Below are 22,211 nucleotides of genomic sequence, written 5' to 3'. Positions count from 1 at the left end.
TTGTTTTTATTTTTTTTTCTGAGTCAGGGTTTCTCTGTGTAGCTGTGTAGCCTTCGCTGCTCTGGAACTCACTCTGTAGACCAGGCTGGTCTCGAACTCAGAAATCCACCTGCCTCTGCCTCCCAAGTGCTGGGATTAAAGGCATGAGCCACCACCGCCTGACAAGGGTCTGGATATTTTCCAATGAGATCTTTCTAAGCATCTTTCATCAAAGGCCATCACACTGCATATTGATGTCCTTGATTGAGCAGAGCAGTGTTCCTACCCATGTAAGGGGCTATGAATGTGTTGGCATGGAGAAAACAGTGCATTTGTCTAAGTAGTTTCCAAAAGGAGCTACTATTATGATAATTACTTGAGACAGGCTTTAAAAAATAGTCTCTAGGCTTTACCCCGAAGCACTCAGCGAGGATCTTGGGGTTTGATTTATGAAAGTTTGCATGGTGTTCATAATTCTTTGGAGCAGTATGGGATTTTAAAGGAATAGGTGATAATCCAGTGTCTCCAGCATTTGAGGACTGCTTTGTTTATATGCTGTGGGAGAGAGAGAGATGTGGTAGATAGACATTGTGCTAAGAACGGACATTTTTACATATTTTATGAAGTGTATATGAAAAAATAGTACAGGTTTTGTACTTGGTAAGTTGATGTCCAAATAATATATTTAAAGGTGAGTCACATATGTCCTTCTCCTAGCGCTGCTGAGAAAGCTCAGCTCTTCATTGAAGGGCAGAAAAATGTGCTGTTTGTACCCATTAAGCTCCCTGTTCCCAGTGGAGACATGTTCTTCCTCAGCCCTGTGGCCAAGAAGGAAATATCAATTACAAAATGTCTTCCAGTCTCTTCCCAGAGAGTGAGCAAATACCACAGCTAGGCAATCATCACACTGTGCATGGAGGTTGTCGGAAAGGTCAGACAAGACCTAATCCTCAAATAGGGTAGAGCCCTATAACATTCTTAATATTTTAATCTATCTGACTACTTTTCTTCTCTGTAGGATTTTATCCTGAGGACCTTGAAGCCCCAGCTGTTTCACATCCTTTTTACTTGCCATTCATCACGAAGCACCAAGTCTGGACACTGTCCCACCCCTGGCTCTGGGCACAAGCTGGAAGCTTTCTGGGTGTGATGCCCTCCTTCTGACCTTGATTGTCCTTTGTATTGGTAGAATGTGTAGGACTTTACTTGATGGCCTTTACTTGGTAATCCAAAATGAAAGGAACCATTTTTCTTTCTGGATAATATGTTTTGCTGTGACACTGTAAGCTGATTCAGTCAGTTAACACTACAGGCAGTATAAAAGTAAGATTGGCATACAAGGGACAAAGCCCAAGGCAACCTAACAAAGCAGTAAGTAAGTAAATAAATAAATATTTTTAAGCGTTGTAACTACAAGTGAATCTAATTTAACTATATTTCCTATTACTCACAGCTCTAAGCACAAAAATAAGTAAGGAATTTGGTCCTAAGAATTTGCTAGAAGAGAGGCTTGGTTGAGAGGAGATTGCCAGCAGAGGGCAGTGTAGAGGCGGGCATTCTCACACTGCCTCATGAGACTTTTGTCAGCCACTTTGTGATTTTCCTCACAGTAGAGAAATGGTTTCCTAAACCCAAGTCTCTGCTTGACAATAGAAAAATAAAAGATAGCAGGAAGTACTAGTGGCTCAGAGAAGAAAACAATAGAAAGGCCTGGATTACTCCTTAACTTCCGATCCCAGAAGGATGGGAGTTCACAAAGTCCAGGGTCTTCAGTGTCCTTGTGCCTGTTGTTGGTCAGAAGGGAAGAGTGGGGGAAGGACGTGAAGCACAACATCTCTGAGGTCGTTGAAGTCAGTAACTCGAGAATACAGTGTACCCATAGATTCCGTTGATCTCTTCAGATGACATTTAGTCATCTCAGTCAGTGAAGTCAGGCACCAAATTATGGATCAAGAGAAAATATCTCCTTTGAAAATACTGTCCAAATGACTATTATTAATATGTAACTGTTTCAAATCATCTCATTCTTAAGCTTTTATGGGCTTTATCAAATAGCTCATGCTTTTTAGCATTCATATTTCTCTTAGTTTATTACAATAACCGAATATTACCACATCAAAATCACCAAAAGTTTGGCAGGATCGTTATAAGAGTAGATTTTAGAACAAGTACCAGGAAAGAACGTTATATAAAACTCAATTCAGATGTATCCCATATCAGTTCCTATAGAGTAGTAGCTGAACATGAGGTGCCAGGAAACACAGACATGTGTTTTTACCGAATGACTCACAGTCTAGGAGCAAAGCAAGAAATGAAAACCTAAACACCCCTTCTCCAGAAAAAAATACATTTCCTGTGATGTCATAATCAACTCTAAGACCAAGTTTCTTAACCTGTGGGTTATGACCCCTTTGGGGGCCTGAATGACTCTTTTACTAGGGTCACCTAACACCATCAGAAAGCATATATATTTATAATATGATTCCTAACAGTAGCAAAATTACAGTTAAGAAGTAACAATGAAAATAGTGTTATGGTTGAATGTTGAGTGTAGCTTCTGCTACCCCCACCTAAGCTCCAGGAGCAGGCCCCACTACCCACTACCAGCCCCCACCCAACTTCCCTTGAATCCATGGATAAAAGACACAGACACATTTCAATTTCAATTTACCCTTTTGGCACAATTGCTGGGCACTACTTAACTCCTGCCTAAAAAAAGCATGCCTTCATCAGCACTCTTATCTCTGTACCTCTCCACCTGCCCTCAAGTTTAGTTGCTCAGTTACATCTAGTCCAGGCTATCCATCCTCAAGTGCCTGCCTGTAGGAGTGGCCACAGGCCGCTGTTCCTCCTGAGATCTCACATGGCTGCTTGGTTTTTCTCTCTACAGAGTATGTCTGAGTATACTCTCTCTCCTCTCTTCCCTTGCATCTCTCTGCTTGCCTCCAAGGACCTGGAAGTCCCACCTATCCCTTCTGCCTTCCAATTGGCCCATGGCTTCTTTACTGGCAGATCAAGAACCAATTGGGGAACAGGAAGTCAGCCTTAGAACCACTCTTACAGTGGGGGTCACCACAACATGAGGAGCTGTATTAAAGGGTCTCAGAAGGTTGAGAACCTCTGTCCTAAGACAACAACTAGCATAGAAAAGAGTTCTGCGCTAGCTGAGACCTCTTCAGACACTTTGAGTTGGGATTCCTAACCATCTGCACTTCCTCTACCCTTTTTTTTTTATTGTTTGTTTGTTTGGTTGGTTGGTTGGTTGGTTTTTTTGAGACATGGTTTCTCTGTATAGCCCTGGCTGTCCTAGAACTCACTCTGTAGACCAGGCTGGCCTCGAACTCAGAAATCCACCTGCCTCTGCCTCCCAAGTGCTGGGATTAAAGGCGTGCGCCACCACTGCCTAGCCTTCCTTTACCTTTTAACGACTCAGGTCATGACAACACTGAACCAGTTTCTAAGGTTATCACTATCAAAATTTAATGTTTCTGTGCCAGTCAAATACAAACATGGTTTCATTGATACTTTCTCTTTCACTGATAATAAAAACAGAGAAGACTTGTATTTGAAGGGAATGAAAGGCTCTGAGAGTCACATAAAGGTGCAGACAACATGGAGTCAGCCAAATATGGGTCTCAAGGATTCCTGGGGAGACGTGAATTAGAAAATGTGCCAATGATATAATCCATTGTATAACTATTTTCGGCAAATTGCCACTTTCATGTAATTTCATATAAATATGTCCTTGAGACCAAGCAGGTGCCTGTCTCCTTGCACAGTTGCCTGTGGTCCTCTCCTTTTCTTTACCACCCCTCATTCTCTCTGGCTTCCAGGCTTGGGCCTTAGAGTATGATGATGTAAGAGAATTTTCCAAGCAGAAGATAGCTCTGTGGTGACACAGAGAAATAATTGCTAAGTGTGCTTGGAGCCAGACTGCCTAGCTCGACTCCACCTCTATCACTATTCTTTATGAAACACTAGGGAAGTTATTCTTTTTATACTTCCACTTTTATTTGTAAAGTGGAGCAGATGTCAGTAAGCTATGAGCATCCAACAGGCTACTCATGTTGAAACAACAGCTGGCACATAGTAGGCTCTTATTACACATGCCCTTAACTTCTAGATGATGTCATTTTGCTAGGTGTCTAATATTACCAAGTTCAAGTATAGATGTTCAGACTTGTTATTTGTAAGACTTTGATGATCATTTTCCCCAAATTAGTCTACTTGTTCTGGGCAGTTTATAACCTGGATTTCCTATGCTACTTAGCTGTACTGTTCTGTTAACCTTTTTTCTAAGAATGTCTGAATTTTACAGTTCCACATATAACCAAACACTTCAGTTAAATTATTTTATAATATTGAATATGACACATGGCACACGGTATAATTCAGTGGCTGTGGACACATTGCCCTTCTGTCCTTCATATAGGAGAAGTATATGTTGCTTTAAGCTTAGGGATTTTCTTGCACAGAAAGGATGTGTGTCAAGACAAAAAAAATGGGTTACTGTGCAAATAGGGAAAGCAGTGAACACTTTACTTACACTCCTATCTTTAGGTCTACTGCCTGCCACACTGCTGCCAACGTTATATCTAAAACACAGATGGGACTGTTATTCTGCCGCCTAATAGTCTTTCAAAAGCTCCTCACTGCCTAGAAAAATGTTCAAACTCCTTAACAGACGCTAAACTTGAAACAATCTGTTCCCACTATGCCTTTGTAAGTCCAGACACTCAGTTCCCGCTCCACACTGGGTCTGACTTCAGAACACATCTTACACTTGCTCTTCTTCCTTAGTACATATGGGTGCAATGAGAGGAACACCTTCCTTAGCTGGCACACTAGCTTCCCTCGGGGTTCGCTGTTACACTATTAGGGTTGCACTCTATTGGCTTGCAGGAAAAGTTAATCACTTAATCAGCCTTTTCGCAGGGGGCTGACTTTAAATACAGTATTAGGGATACACTGAGAAATCAAATCAAACATCATCTCTACCCTTGGTGGAGCATATAGTAAAGAAAGTTAGATGTTAATATTCTAAATATGAAAGAAAACTATGATACAAGATCACTAAGGAAGTTTGAAAAGGCCCTTTTAAAAGATCCAAAGAATCCTTCACATTGCAGTAAACTCTCAAGGTCAGGGGAGCATTTAATTAATTCATCATCTTTTTAATACTTTTTTAAATACTTTAGTCCATGTCCACCTCCTGGTTCACCCTCCCACACTTCCTCATCCCATTCATCTTCCCCCTGTCTACAAGAGGATCCCCTGTGCCCCCACCAGGACTCCCCACTCCTTGGGTCCTCAAGTCTTTCAAGAGTTAGGCACTTCTTTTCCCACTGAGGCTAGACCAGGCAGTCCTCTGCTGTATATGTGTTGTGGCCCTCAGACCAGCTAGTGTATGCTGCCCGGTTGGTGACTCGGGATCTGAGAGATCTCAGGGGTCCAGATTGGTTGAGACTGGTGGTCTTCCTATGTGGTCACCCTCCTCCAGCTTCTTTGAGCCTTCCCTTAATTCAGCCTTAGGGGTACTGGACTTCAGTCCAATGGTTGAGTGGAAATATCTGCTTCTGCCTCAGTCAACTGCTTGTTGGGCCTCTTGGAGGACAGCCATGCTAGGAGCATCAGTAATAGTGTCAGGCCTTGGAGCCTCTCTTCAAGATGGATCCCAATTTGGCCTGTCACAGGACAGCCTTTCCTTCAGTCTCTTCTCCATTTTTGTCCCTACAGTTCTTTTAGATAGAAACAGTTATGGGTCAGAGTTTTTGACTGTGGATTAGTAACCCTGTCACCATCAAGTGGTGACTTGATGCCCTGTCTTTCTACTGGAGGTAAACTCTACCAGCTGTCTCTCCTCACTGGTGGACATTTCATCTAAGATCCAACTCTTTGAGTCCAGAGAGTCTTTCACCTCCCAGGTCATTGGTACATTCTAGAGGGTCCCCCCCACCTCCCACACCCCAAGGTTACATATTTACACTCATTCTGCTGGCCCTCAGGGCTTCTCTCCTGTCTCCCCACTTCAATACCCCATCATGTTCCCCCTTTCCTCTCTTCCTCCCTTCTCCCACCAAGATTCCTCCTCCCTCTGCCTCCTATGACTGCTTTTTTCACCCTCTCAAGTGGGATTGAAGCATACTCACTTGGGTCCTTCTGCTTGTTAAACTTCTTGAGTTCTGTGGATTGTATCTTAGGTATTTTGTACTTTTGGCTAATATCCCCTTATTAGTGAGTACGTACCATGCATGTCCTTCTGGGTCCGAGTTACCTCACTCAGGATGATATTTTCTAGTTCCATCCATTTGCTTGCAAAACTCGTGATGTCGTCATTCTTAATAGCTGAATGGTATTCCATTGTATAAATGAACCACATTTTCTGTATCCACTCTTCAGTTGTGGGACATCTAGGTTGTTTCCAGCTTCTGGCTATTACAAATAAGGCTACTATGAACATAGTGGAGCATGTGTCCTTGTGGCATGGTGGGGCATCTTTTGGGTATATCCCCAAGAGTGGAATAGTTGGGTCTTCAGGTAGAACTATTTCCAATTTTCTGAGGAACCACCAGATTAATTTCCAGAGTGATTGTACCAATTTGCCATTCCATAAGCGATGGAGGAGTGTTCTTCTTTTTCCACACCCTCACTAGCATTCACCACAATCAAGTAGGCTTCATCCCATGGATGCAGTGATGGTTCAATATATGAAAATACATTAATGTAATATACTATGTAAACAAACTCAAGGAAAAAAGTCACATGATCATCTCATTAGATGCTGAAAAAGCCTTTAACAAAATACAACACCCCTTCATGTTAAAAGTCTTGGAGAGATCAGGAATTCAAGGCCCCTACCTAAACATAATAAAAGCAATACACCACAAACCAAAAGCTAATATTAATTTAAATTGAGAGATACTAAAGCAATCCCACTAAATTCAGGGGCAAGACAAGGTTATCCACTGTCTCTGCATTTATTCAATATAGTACTCGAAGTTCTAGCTAGAAAAATAAGACAACAAAATGAGATCAAGGTGATAGAATTGGGAAGGAAGAAGTCAACATATCACTATTTGGAGATGATATGATAGTATACATAGGCAACCCCAAAAATTCTACCAGAGAGCTTCTATAGCTGATAAACAGGTTCATCAGAGTGATAGGATATAAAATTAACTCAAACAGATTAGTAGCCTTCCTTTATACAAATGATCAACAAACTGAGAAAGAAGATAGGGAAACACCCTTCACAATAGTCACAAATAATATAAAAATGTCTTGGTGTGACTTTAACCAAACAAATGAAAGATCTGTATGACAAGAACTTCAAGTCTCTTAAGAAAGAAATCGAAGAGGACCTCAGAAAATGAGGAGATCTCCCATGCTCATGGATTGGTAGGATTAACATAGCAAAACTGGTCATCTGACCAAAAGCAATCTACAGATTCAATGCAATCCCTATCAAAATTCTAACATAATTCTTCACAAACATGGAAAGAGCAATTCTCAATTTCATATGGAAAAACAAAACAAACAAACAAAATAACATAGTGAAAACAATTCTTAACAAGAAAAGAACTTCTGGAGAAATCACCATCCCTGACCTGAAGCTGTACTACAGAGCAATAAAAACTGCATGGTGTTGGTACAGAGATAGACAGCTTGATCAATGGAATAGAATTGAAAACCCAGAAATAAACACACACACTTATGCATACTTGCTCTTTGACAAAAAAATTCAAAAATATACAATGGAAAAAAGAAAGCATCCTCAATAAATAGCGCTGGTTTAACGGGCAATCTGTATGTAGAAAAATGAAAATAGATCTATATTTATCACCTTGCACAAAGCTCAAGTCCAAGTGGATCAAGGACCTCAATATGAAACCAGATACACTGAATCTAATAGAAGAGAAAGTGGGGAAGACTCTGAAACTCATTGGCATGGGGGCAAGGGAGGACCTAAACAGAACATCAATGGCTCAGGCTCTAAGATCAAGAATTGATAAGTGGGACCTCATGAAAATGAGAAGCCTCTGTAAGGAAAAGGACATAGTCAATAGGACAAAGCGGCAACCTACAGGTTGGGGGAAAAAATCTTCACTAACTCCACATCTGCTAGAGTGCTAATATCCAAAATATATCAAGAACTCAAGAAGCTAATCCCCCAAAACTGAACAACCTAATCAAAAAATGGGGTATAGATCTAAACTGAGAATTCATGACAGAGGAATCTCAAATGGCCAGGAAGCACTTAAAGAAATGTTATTAGTGATTAGTGATTAAGTCCTTAGTGATTAGGGAAATGCAAATCAAAATGACCCTGAGATTCCACCTTACACCAATCAGAATGGCTAAGATCAAAAACCTCAGATGACAACACATGTTGTCGAGGATGTGGAGAAAGAGGAACACTCCTCCATTGCTGGTGGGTTTGCAAACTGGTCCAACCACGTGGAGAGTATTCTAATCAAAGGGAATAACATGCAGAAGGGCCTGGTGGCAAAAAAGAGCATCCTTGGATGGTCCTAGGAACTGGCTTCAGAAATGCTGGTGAGGCACCTGAAGCCAGTTGGCTCTGGAGAGCTATACAACAGCTTTTCCTCTTGCGACTTAATCTACTCCAGTTACTCTTCAGAGTCTAGAAGAGGATAATGTGACACTTCCAGAAAATTCCAAATGGACCTCATCAACAGGTTCTGAAAACCATCTCCTAAGATCTACTTACAGCTTTAATTTTTAAATTCTGCCCATAATGCTCCCAATGGATAGCTTGTGAGTTGGAAAGTTGTATCTAGCTCCAAGGTAGCTACTACTTAGAAAACAGAAACAGCTTGTTTTTAATGGGAGATGTGACTACACACACAGTAGCTGACCCTGCAACTATTCGCTGCCACACACATACCGAGTGTGCACTGCAGACAACGAAGATGCTACTTGCTGGTAAAACCGAAGAGCCTAACCTGACACTGGAACACTGTCTTCACAATGTTCTAGTCCCGTCAGTCTTAGAAAATGGAATACATTGCTTTGAAAATAATTACTTCCCCCCAATTCTAGAGATTCATTTGCTATGCCCCTTTTGTAGTAAAAATAAGAGAAGATGTTTGACCTCTCAGAGTTCACTACAAAAGCAAGATGTGTCCTAGAGGGTGGATTCTTGGGAGTGGGATGGGGAAGCATGTTTCACCTAAGAAACAGCTTTGTATTTACATTCTATGTGCATCATAAGCACGATTAGAATGTGCATTGATTTCTATTTATTCTACTTACTCTGCAGACAATTATTAAGTTATCATCGGCTCAGCTGTGACAACTGTGATCAGGAATACTTGGGTTAAATGTATTTTATTTCCTTAGTCCAGAAAATTGAAATGTTGTAAAATCAAACAAACAACCAAAAACAAAACAAAAGTAACCCTCTAAGACTTTCACATCTCTTTTATCCATTTGATTGAGACTGACATAAATACCAGATATTAATTTCAACCATGTGATTGAGGAACATTGGCATGCCGTACTAATTATAGTGCGGGTCCCCGAAGTGATAGATGGGGTGGCAGGGATTCCGAGATGAGTCTCGAATCAGAACATTCCATCACTCTTGATAGAATCGGAACGGAACTTTCCACTCTCCTCCAGTGAAGTGGGTTAGAGAGGAAAGAAAACTGTAAGCATTCCCTCTCCATTCTAAAACTCAGGCTTTTGTGTTTCTACTAAGTGTCTTTTGGGAACTGTTCTCTTGCCATTCAGGACATGGAGAAGATGGAGCTGTGGCAGCCAGTAAGGCAATTTGTGCTACTAAGCCTGCTTAGTGCTATCAAAGGAGCTGTCACCTGTTTGCCAGTCAGCTATCCTGCCTCACTATTATAGCTCCTACAGAGTTCAAATTCAAGTTCACAGTTCTTTTAAAAAGAGGCCTGTGTGAGTGTTGCTTAGATACTAAAACCTCAGACTTATAGTGCTTCACACTTCTTTGTCCTTATTATAAAACACTTAGCCAGAAATTTACGACCCTGGGGAAAGTAAATTCCCTTCAGACAGAAAGGAGAAGCAGGCTACCATCTTCCTCCTGTTAGATCATCATTTCACAAGTAGGTGCTTTGGGATTCTGGAACACACAAACTAGGGATTTTATATTTGACAGAAACTCCCTTTGCTTCCCATGTCTGGGTTCTTTTCTGGAGATCATCGGAAAGCAGACGAGCTTCCTCAAACCACCCCTTAAGGATTTTGAAACTCTGTGGATATTTGTTATAAAGCAACTGAAAGCTGACACTTAGACTCTGTAAAAATATTTCTTGGAGCAAGATGTAGTAACTTCAGTTCTCTTGTGAGCTGCTTCTTTGTTATTTATTATGAGTGAAATGTACCCTTAGTTACAAGAACAAAAGCAAACAGTGCCTTTGAGGACCAATGTGAAGTCCCATAAACCCTTATGCTGGCATTCTGAATAAGAAAACAACAGTTCTATGTGCGGGCTTGGAGCACAGAGACTACACTCCGAAAAGCTCATCAGCCAGAAAACACAGGCTGGAAAAGCTTAGTGCAAGCTTTCAATCACTTAAGTCCAAGTTCCTGCCTGCTGGCTCTACCACATGCTTTCCTTAAAGCAATGGATTTCCATTGGCAGACAAGAAAGGATTTTTTTCATTTTTGAGTGGAGGGGTTTCTATTAAAACATCTATCCAGGAGCTCTGGGGTGGGGGGTAGGGGTAAAAAAAGAGGTCACAGAGTACTACCCAAGCAGAAGGGAACATTAAAGTTAAGTAAAATGACAAAATTTTATAGTCAAAGTTATTAAAGAGGACATTTTATCTATCTGGAAAAGCTGCAATGCAGTGTGCCTTCATGTTGGCCACCTCTTGTTCCCTAGCTGTCAGGGCACTGACTTGTGGGTAGGTTTAAATAGCAGGCACCAAACTTTTGGCCATGGAACTATTCGTAAGGAGAGAAAAAAAGTGGCATTTGTCAGTAAGCACATGCAGAGTGAGAATTCTGCTATCACTTGTGGCCCATGTCAACAATAGGACATGTTACTCCTGACAGCAGAAGCCTCTGGAAACACCTGCACCTGGCATACCGAACTGAAACCCATGACCTGCTCAGAGCAGACCAAGGCCCCCTGACATCTTAGGAGCACATCCCCTGCACCCATCAAGCAACGCCTGTAACTTGTCCTGTGGTACCTGATACCTCTGTGCTTTATTTATGTATTTTATTTACTTACTTATTTTCAACTAGCTAGTGTGTGGGTGCAAGACCCGTGAATTCATTCAGAGCAGCTTCTGGATTCCTCTGTGTCCTGCTCCATGTCCAACAGGCTCTGAAGGAGCAGAACTCTTGTCATGAATGCCTGTCGCTGCCAGAATCACGTGGCAAGAGAAGAATATACTTTAATGAGATAGTTTATGATGAAAATGCACGTATGCATGATGGTTTGTTGTTGTTGCTGCTGCTGCTGTTGTTCTGGCAGTGTGTGTCCATGAATGCGTGTGTGTGTGTGTGTGTGTGTGTGTGTGTGTGTGTGTGTGTGTGTGTGTGTTGTAATATAGTAAAACTGAAGGCACGACTATTGGGCCTCCTTCACATCCATTTCTGTGATAAGACAATCAATCCTAAGTGTGCTTTCCAACAATACAGCCTTCAAGAACAACATTTTACAAATGAGACCCACAGAAGCCTTTGTTCAAGGTCATGGGAAGGTCAGCCTCTTCCTTAGTATTTGGTCAAAGATGCCTGAGAAAACTCTGCAGTCTCACAGCGACGGGGATCTGTAGTCTAACAAAGCTCCCCTCTTCCCCCATCCCCCAATTCTTATGCAGGTGAGAAATTCTGAAATGATTAATCACCAGTCTTAATGTTCTCTCCAGTGTCAAGCTGGATAAAGCAGTAAACCGCCTCTTATCTTAAATCTTAAGTCCGCCTCAGAGCTCCTGCTGAGTCACCTCTGCAGTGCCTTGGCTCATAGGCAGCTGAAGAGTTCATAATAATCTATTCAGAAAGCAATGAGGGGATATTAATAATCATTCTTTACTTGGAAGGTACTGACCTACAGAGATAAATCAGTGACCTTCATGGCAATGGGAGAATTGAGGGGGCCTCCTTCCAGTATCTGCTTTCAGGTGCATGACTAGAGTTCGAGGAGTGGAGGAGGAAAAGCAGAACCACGCTGGAGAAGGGTTGTGTTGACCTTCTCCAAAGCACCTGAGTTAACCAGCACCAGTCAGTTCAGAGGAAAGGCAACAAGACAAGGAGGGAGCTGCCAGCCTGAGAGAGAGGGATGTGCTCAGTGGCCTCCGTCTGCTAGCCGTGAAACTGGTGGCCTCGACTCATTCACTAAAATTCTTAAGTCTTAGTTTTCTGTCAGCAATAGTAAGACCATGTCCAGATGTGCCTTCAGGGAATGTCCAGATGTGCCTTCAGGGAAATTGTAGTCTTTGGCCACAAGCTTTGAGGTTTTGATTTTGAAGACATACACCCTCATGAGTAGAGATCTGAGGACCTGGTGGATTTCATTGAAAGGCCATTTCACTCCAAAGTCAAAGACTCCTGCCGTACCTCACCAGAGGTGTGGGGATGTGGGGTAAAGAAAAAGAATCAGGCCGGGCAGTGGTGGCGCACACCTTTAATCCCAGCACTTGGGAGGCAGAGGCAGGCGGATTTCTGAGTTCGAGGCCAGCCTGGTCTACAGAGTGAGTTGCAGGACAGCCAGGGCTACACAGAGAAACCCTGTCTCGAAAACCAAAAAAAAAAAAAAAAAAGAATCAGAAACCAGCAGTGCCTGTGAAAATGTAACTCTTACTTCTAAAATGAGAGAACATACCTCAGGATTGTGTTAATCATGTTTACAAAGCATGTTCTATTTCGGCCAGGAATTCTCCACTCAGGATGCTAAATACAGTAAGTGGCAACTAGGTTTATACACATCCATTTACTCTGGAAACACTTCTTCGCCAGTTTGCCTGTAAAGTGTCCATTCTTGATATATTCCACAGCATGTTTCCTGGAAAGATTCTCCCTGTAAAAAATTATCAAAGATGAGTCTTTTCTATCAAATACTATAATAATGTGTTTTTAGGACAAATAATTAAAAATCTTTTTGTTCCCCCATCTGGTCGGACTTTTAAAAGAATATTTTAATTTTCTCCATTCAGTAAAACTTTTGTTTATACAAAGCCCACTGCTCTATTCTAGGAATGTAGTGCTCGGGACCCGTGACCCTTTTCCTCCTCAGAGCAGTGACCTCTTTTCCCCACTCTTCCTCCATTTCCTGTGTGGCAATCCTTTTCTTTATTTTTTTTTATGTGGCTTTTTTTTTTTAAGATTTATTTATTTATTTTATATATAAGTACACCATTACTCTCTTCAGACACACCAGAAGAAGGCACCAGACCCCATTATAGATGGTTGTGAGCCACCATGTGGTTGCTGGGAATTGAACTCAGGACCTCTGGAAGAGCAGTCAGTGCTCTAAACCATTGAGCCATCTCTCCAGTCCCCCTTTTCTTTATTTTTATGACCTATAATATTCTTTTTTTATTAGATGTTTTATTTATTTACATGTCATACAGTATCTCCTTTCCCAGATTCTCCTCCAAAAAAAGAAAAAAATTAAAATAAAAAACAAAAACAAAAACAGCCAGGCAGTGGTGGCACACGCCTTTAATCCCAGCACTTGGGAGGCAAAGCCAGGCAGATTTCTGAGTTTGAGGCCAGCCTGGTCTACAGAGTGAGTTCCAGGACAGCCAGGGCTATACAGAGAAACCTTGTCTCGAAAAACAAAAACAAAAACAAAAGCAAACCCCTGTTCCCTCCCCCTTCCCCCCTGCTCACCAACCCACCCTCTCCTGCTTACTGGCCCTTGCATTCCCCTACACTGGGGCATAGAACCTTCACAGGGCCAAGGGCCTCTCCTCCCATTGATGACCGACTTGGCCATCCTCTGCTGTACATATGCTGCTGGAGCCATTAATCCCACCATGTGTACTCTTTGGTTGGTGGATTAGTCCCTGAGAGCTCTGAGGGTACTAGGTACCCTCATATTGTTGTTCGTCCTAAGAGGCTGCAAGTCCTTCAGCTCTTTGGGTCCTTTCTCTAGCTCCTTCACTGGGGACCCTGTACTCAGTCCAATGTGAACCTCTAGTTCCGTATTAGTCGGGTACTATCAGAGCCTCTCAGGAGACAGCTATATCAGGCTCCTGTCATCCAGCACTTGCCGGCATCCACAATAGTGCATGGATTTGATGATTGAATATGGGAAGGATTAAGTGGATACTAACCCAGAAGATCAGAATACACAAAGTACAATACACAAACCACAAGAAACTCAAGAAAAAGGAAGACCTAAGTGTGGATACTTGGTTCCTTCTTAAAAGAGGGAACAAACTCCCATGGAAGGAGTTGTAGAGACTAACTATGGAGCTGAGACTGAAGGAAGGACAATCCAGCAACGAGCTCTTTCAGTCTAACCAAATGAATAAGACTAAAATCAGATCCTAGCTAGTGGGGAAAACACACAGCCTCCTCCCAAGCTAGAATAAATCCCAAATGCATGTCCTGTTTCCCTGTGCTTTGCCCTCCAAGCTCCCCCTCTTGATGGAGGTTAAAGTTTGTCTGGCCCAGACATCTCAGATGGAGTGGTGCTTTCTTCCTTTGCTACCTGACTTGTCTTTAACATCCTGACCATGTTTCAAAGTAGGAAAATGGTGACTACCGAATTATTTTGAGCCCATTCCTGTTCCCCAAATTACTCAGTTTTAATCATAAGTAGATCTCAAACAAATCCAGCCACTTCTTAGTTTTCTAAGAAAAAAAAATAGGTTTATTACAAGTCTATTAATGGGAGAGGAGCTGGTTCTTAGAGTTAAATAAAATTATAAAAGGCCAAAGTAAGGGTCTGTTTAGAGAATTATTTGATATCTAGGTGACTTTCCTATAAAACATAGTCAATGGGCTGGCTTGACAAACATTTGTTGAGCAAGAATCACCCTCAAGTCAACTCCCCAGAATCTTCAAAGTGGCAGCGTGAAAGGTCCTGCAAAGTAAGTATAGTGCCTGCTTACTTCACTCCAGCTTTTAACAACTCTTTAGCACCAAGTTTATACTACACATATCTTACAGAGATTTGATGGAGTTGGTTCATTCTAGTTTACAAGAAACAGAGTATTGAAATTTCAGGACTTAGCAACTTTATGGGTAAGTTTATTCATCTTGCCAGGGACTGGCTCAGAAATTGTCATATGACTCAAATGACAATATGACAATATGGCTCAAGGGGAACTTCAGCCTGAGTAGACTGACTGGGTAAGACAAGGGATACCTAGACACATGTTGGGGTGGACAGGGGTCTTGGAAAGAATATTGTAGGTATAACATACAGGAACACATTTTAAACATAGCTTGAGAAACTTGGCAAAGCAGTTGACTTCTACAAAAAGGTGTGTGGTTACTCAAAGCAGCTTAGCTAGCATACATAGGCAGGAAATGTACTTTGTGTTCTAACACAGTTCTTACCTCATTGGTGGGAGCTGGACTTACAATCCAACCTGGTTGACTAATTCATGATTTTCACTAAGGAGTAGAGAGCCTTAGAAAACCCCTGGAATCTCAGAGTTGGGCAAACAGAAACATATGCAAAACTGTCACAGGAGGGAGAAGTTTATGAAATACTGGCCCTCAGCAGGCTAACCATCTTTGAAAGAAAAACAAAAGCAAAAACCATATACCTTTATTCTCTTTTTAAATTCAGCTAACATATCCTAATTGCCTGAAGTCTCTAATAACAGCAGTTTATTGTTGGATGAGTAATTGGCGCTGATTTGTGAAAGCAGTCTTGCTGAACCTGTGGACCAGTCTGCTAACACAGGAAATAATTATTCTGCGTATCTCTCTAGCATGGCTAAAAGGTGAGCCCACCTTCCTAGCAGTGGCCCCTTGGCCAGATGATTTATTCTGCCAAGCTGGATGTTAGGTCTCCATTGAAGTCAGAGATTTTTATTTGTATTTTTTATTTCATTTTATTTTATTTTATGTTACTTTATTGGTGCTAGAAGTGGTTTTCTTTTAAGGAGTCTTTCCTGTTACTCTACCAGCAAGAGAGATTCTGAAATAACCATTGAAGGTACCAGGATGACTTATTTTTCACTTAGCCTTTCTGTGAGGATTTATTTTCTGTTCAGCTTCTTTCTCAACCAACCATCTTGAATGCCTATCCTGAAAGTCTGTAGTTAGATGCAAAGGACTGAAAATATTTGCAGATAATTAAGTATATGTGTACCAGTCACAGCATACAAAATATTTGGATGAACTAAAAGGCTAACAAGATACTGACTAAGGAAGTCATGGCTTTGTTATGAGTAAATTTAACATGATAAGATTCTCATACTGTATGGAGGAAAGCATATTGTAAAGTAATGTTTTTGATGCCAAATATGACTATGAATTTAAGGATAAGTAGGCATATAAATATGTATATATAGACTATAAATAATTAAAAATTAAGAAGCATATTCATCTAGACAATTTATATGTATACATATGTGTGTACATGTACATAAACAAGGAGCCCCCCTAGGCTGAGAGGCAGAGAAGTTCATGAAAGTAGGGCTCAAATTATCAGCTGATGATGAGGGCTTTGTGTGTGAGAGCGTGTATGTATACCTGTGTGTGCATGTGTGTATAAAGGTGTGTGCAAGTGACAGTGATGAAAGACAAGTATATGTGCATGGATGACGAGGCCTCAGATCAATGGGATATAGATAGATAGATCAGATACACACACACACACACACACACACACACAGAGAGAGAGAGATAGAGACAGAGAGACAGAGAGACAGAGACAGAGAGAGACAGAGGGAGGCTGTTTCTTGTGAGCCATCCATCTTGTTGTTTGTTGGTTGGTTGCTTTGTTGATATAAGGTTTTAATATTTAGTTCTGATTAGCCTGCAACAGTCTATGTATGCCAGGCTCGCTTCAGACTCACAGAATTTGCTCTCCTGTGTCTCCTACCCACCTTCTTGGGTTTCTGATACAGGATCTTGCCCTGGATCTGAGGCTTTCCAATTAGCCTGGGATAGGTGACCACTGAGTTCTAAGGACTCTGCTTCTACCTCCCCAGCACAGGGATTGCAGGTACATGGTAGCATGACTGGCATTTTTTTTTTGAGACAGGGTTTCTCTGTGTAGCCCTGGCTGTCCTGGAACTCACTCTGTAGACCAGGCTGTCCTCGAACTCAGAAATCCACCTGCCTCTGCCTCCCAAGTGCTGGGATTAAAGGCGTGCGCCACCACTGCATGTGTTCCAGATCTAACCCAGGTCCTAACACTTGTGTGGCAAGTACTTATCTAACTGGGAGGGAGCAGGGGGCTAGTTGGGAACATTCTCCCTTAACTTCTTTCAGAGATTTTATTATTTAGCTCATGGCCCTCCCCACTGCCTGCCTGAGTAGCAGGCATGCTTACATAGCGTACGTAGACAACCAGTGTGCTCTCAAACCCATCTTGAGAGGCCGAGGGACTCTGAACTGAAAATCAATCTTTTCCATGAACTAACTCCCTGGTACAACTATGTCAACATTGATATCCTAGGAAAATGACCAAGGAGCTTTTTGAAAATGTCAAGGCTAGAACTGCACACCTAGAAACTATGAATAAAGAGACTTGTGTAGACCTGGATCATTGGCAGCTTCAAGAACCTGTTGTATGCAGACAGAATTGAGAACCAAAAAGAACATGCTATGAGAAGACCAAGGGTCTACATTTGAAAGTGTTTCTAGACACATAGAAAGAAGCATAATTATACACACCACATAAACACACACAGACACATATACACAGACACACACAGACACATACACACAGAGACACGCATACAGACACACACAGACACATATACACAGACACATACACACACAGACACACACACAGACACATACACACAGAGACACATAGACACACAGATACATACACACACAGACACATACACACACAGACATATACACACAGAGACACATACACACGCACAGATACATACACACATACACGGGAGTTCTATATTTTAAGGGAATCTCTGTCTGCCTGAAAATAAGTTAAAACAATTAAATAAGAAAATGTTATCTAATGAAACTACTAAAATTTTAAAAGAAAAAGACAAGTTGTGGGACCCAAGAAAAAGTACTAATTGACTGTGAGACAGAAACAATCCGACTGACATTATACTTTATAACAGCAATGTTTTATAATGTTTTATGCAAGAGTACAATTGAATAATATATAGCTAAGTATAAAGAAGGAAAGAAAGAGTGAAAGAAAGAAGGAAAGAAAAGAAAAAAGAGAAAAGAAAGAAAGAAAGAAAGAAAGAAAGAAAGGAAATTATTTAAGTGTCTTATATTCAATTTATCTGATCTTAGACATGCACATACTGAACAAGTATTTTTTTTTGCTTTTCACATTTTATTTTTTATTAGATATTTTCTTTATTTACATTTCAAATGATATCCCCTTTCCTCATTTTCCCTCCAAAAGAAGAAAAAAATGTTCCCTCCCCTCTCCCCCTGCTCATCAGCCCACCCTCTCCGGCTTCCTGGCCCTGGCATTCCCCTACACTGGGGCATAGACCTTTCACAGGGCCAAGGGCCTCTCCTCCCATTGATGACCGACTAGGGCATCCTCTGCTGCTGGAGCTATGAGTCCCACCATGTGTACTCCTTGGTTGGTGTTTTAGTCCCTGGGAGCTCTGAGGGTACTAGTTAGTTAATATTGTTGTTCATCCTAAGGGGCTGCAAGCCCTTCAGCTCCTTGAGTCCTCTCTCTAGCTCCTTCAATGGGGACCCTGTGTTCAGTCCAATGGATGGCTGTGAGCCTCTACTTCTGTATTAGTTGGGCACTGTCAGAGTCTCTCAGGAGACAGCTATATCAGGCTCCTGTCAGCCAGCACTTGCTGGCATCCACAATAGTATCTGGGTTTGGTGACTGAATATGGGAAGGATTCCCAGGTGAAGCAGTCTCTGGATTGTCCTTCCTTCAGTCTCTGCTCCATAGTTTGTCTCTGCAATTCCTTCCATGGGTATTTTGTTCCCTCTTCTAAGGATTGAGGTATCTACACTTTGGTCTTCCTTCTTCTTGAGTTTCTTGTGGTTTGTGGATTGTATTTTGGATATTCCGAGCTTCTGGGCTAATATCCACTTATCAGAGAGTGCATACCATGTGTGTTCTTTTGTTATTGGGTTATCTCACTCAGGATGATATTCTCCAGATCCATCCATTTCCTCAAGAATTTCATAAATTCATTGTTTTTAATAGCTGAGTAGTACTCCATTGTGTAGATGTACCACATTTTCTGTATCCATTCATCTGTTGAGGGGCATCTGGGTTGTTTCCAGTTTCTGGCTATTATAAATAAGGCTACTATGAAATTAGTGGAGCATGTTTCCTTATTGCATGTTGGAGAATCTTCTGGGTATATGCCCAGGAGTGGTATAGCTGGGTCCTCAGGCATTACTATGTCCAATTTCTGGAGGAACCACCAAACTGATTTCCAGAGTGGTTGTACCAGCTTGCAATCCCACCAGGAATGAAGAAGTGTTCCTCTTTCTCCACATCCTTGCCAGCATCTGCTGTCACCTGAGTTTTTGGTCTTAGCCATTCTGACTGGAGTGAGGTGGAATCTCAATGTTGTTTTGATTTGCATTTCCCTGGTGATTAAGGATGTTGAACATTTCTTTAGGTACTTCTCAGCCATTTGGTATTCCTCAGTTGAGAACTCTTTGTTTAGCTCTGTACCCTATTTTTAATAGGGTTATTTGGTTCTCTGGAGTCTAACTTCTTGAGTTGTTTGTATACATTGGATATTAGCCCTCTATCCGATAGAGGATTGTTAAAGATCTTTTCCCAAATCTGTTGGTTGCCGGTTTTGTCTTATTGACAGTGTCTTTTGCCTTACAGAAGCTTTTCAATTTTATGAGGTCCCATTTGTCAATTCTTGATCTTAGAGCATATGCTATTGGTGTTCTGTTCAGGAAATTTTTCCCCTGTGTCCATGTGCTCAAGGCTTTTCCCCACTTTCTTTTCTATTAGTTTCAGTGTATTTGGTTTTATGTGGGGCTGAACAAATATTTTTCCCACCAACATTTTTCTGAGAACTACTGCACAAACTGTTTTTCTGGAAATCTGGAAACTAGGATAGCTCAATGTGGCTGAGCATGGAGTACCCATTTATGAACAGAAGTACTTGCTTTTGTTAATTTTTTTGCTTCTAGGAAAGTCCAGTTCTGAAAACACTCTCAGGAAGGGCTTGGTTTTTCTGTCATTTTCAATCATTCAGGGCTGTCAAGGTCATAACTGAATTATCTACAGGAAGTTTTTCTTCCTTATCCAACTATTATACCTCTAATTTGTTTCATCTAAATTAGTTACCTACCATCTTCTGCATATTGTAGAGGTAGACAGCCCTGTCTTGCTTCTAACCAAACCTCTCATGTGTTTTTCACTGGTGGCTATATGAATGCTGTGTTGAAACCTACCCTGCAGGGCAGGCTCTTGACAGATGAGACCTCTGGGAGATGCTTATGTTCCAAGGGCAGAGCCCTCATGGAGGGAATTGATGCCGTGGTAAAAGAAGCTTAGAGTTGCCTGCTTGCCCTTCCTCCCCACATGAGACCAAAGCAAGAAGGTACTCTCTATGAAGAATGCACCCTTTCCAGACACCAAACACCTTTATCTTGGCCCTCCTGCCCTCTAGCATAGAAGAATCATGTGGCTCCCTATAAAATACATGTCCTGAGACATTTTGCTATAGTGGGTCAAAGAGGCTAAGATAGAGATGTGCCTGGAATTTTATTCTGAGAAGCAAATTTTTCCTAATTCTTAAATAAACAAAGAGAATTTGTATTTTAAACTATGCTTTAAGAAACTAATCAGAATTAATTTATCCATAAAGTTTTAATAATTCTAGATCTCTACTGAGACTCATAGTAGAGAATTCTCATTTCTCTATTATTTCTCTGTTAATTGGTCTACTTAGGATTTCTATCTACTTAGGAAGTTATATTAACTATGAAATTATCCATTTCAAATTTATTTACAGAAAGTTAGACAATATCTTTTAGGATTCTCAGAGCCCAAACTTTCTGTTCCTGAACCACAGAGCTGAGCTTGTTGATTTATTTGTTCACAAGTTTGGTCAAGATTTTGTCTATTTCATTAATTTTTTCCTATAGAACCAGATTTTGGACTTAAATCTTTAGTATCCCTTTGTGTTTTATTTACTACTTGATTATTTCCTGTTTTAACTTTTTAGTTCCTTTTTAATATTGATGTTTGTGTAATTAAATGATTTCTCAACCTATGAGCAAGGTTGTACCATACCCTCCATACTTCAGTTCTGATATCAGAACAGCAGATACTTCCTTCTAAGGATATAATATGATACAAAATGTGAGAATGCTACATCCACACATGGAGCATGAGTTGATTTAATAGTATTAAATAGTATTAAGTCCATTCCATTACATATCAATGAAAATAAAGAAGTCCACAAATCTTACTAAAATAAATTTCTATGAAGACCTCTTTAGTTACAAAATCAAGAAGCATAAGAGACTACAGAATAAATTCTGCAACAGTTACAAGTCATTAAATTCATATTTAATTGTGAGTAATATGTGCAGGATGATGAATACATTACTTTCTGTTGGGAAGAGGGAGAATAATTAAAGAAATAGTACATACAGAAAAAATATTTAAAATAAATGATACAATTACATTTAAGGTAAATTATAATCACATGAAAAAGTAAATTTAAGAATAACAATGAATATATATCTACTAAATTGTTAAATCCTGAGACTTCAAAATGACATGATTATAATACTATATAATTTATCTCTTTAAAATAAAGACTTAGTGTGGTGATATACAGCTTTGATCAAAGCACCCAGGAGTCAGAGGCAAGTAGATCTCTGTGAGTTCAAGGCTAGCCTGGTGTACACAGAGAGTTTGAGATGCTGTCTCAAAAAAAAAAAAAAGTAAACTAAGAAGATAACAAATATCTTTCTGAAAGCCTCCTAATTTTATCCATCTTCATCCCAGGGATGCAGGAATGATTCAATATACAGAAATCCATCAATAAAACTCACTACATAAACAAACTTAAGGAAAGAAACCATATGATCATCTCACTAGATGCTGAGAAAGCATTTGACAAAATCCAACATCCCTTCATGAT

At 40.8% G+C, this 22,211-nt stretch overlaps 1 long non-coding RNA gene across 8 annotated transcripts in view; it reads left to right on the top strand.

Annotated features, from left to right (window-relative positions):
• The window catches only part of LOC116088441, an 83,248-nt gene that overhangs the window by 12,579 nt on the left and 48,458 nt on the right, over nt 1-22,211 (top strand). For 7 of the 8 annotated variants that reach the window (XR_004117894.1, XR_004117889.1, XR_004117891.1 and 4 more), the window contains exon 3: nt 998-1,350. The exons of the other annotated variant lie outside the window; for it this stretch is intronic. This is a non-coding gene — a long non-coding RNA (uncharacterized LOC116088441). The remainder of the gene's footprint in view (nt 1-997; nt 1,351-22,211) is intronic. 8 annotated transcript variants of the gene reach the window in all.

Source organism: Mastomys coucha, unplaced genomic scaffold (genome assembly GCF_008632895.1).
Source record: "Mastomys coucha isolate ucsf_1 unplaced genomic scaffold, UCSF_Mcou_1 pScaffold14, whole genome shotgun sequence".
In the NCBI taxonomy this organism is placed as follows: Eukaryota; Metazoa; Chordata; class Mammalia; order Rodentia; family Muridae; genus Mastomys; species Mastomys coucha.
Note: the sequence above shows the minus strand (reverse complement) of the source record. Positions and strands in the feature narration are given on the sequence as shown.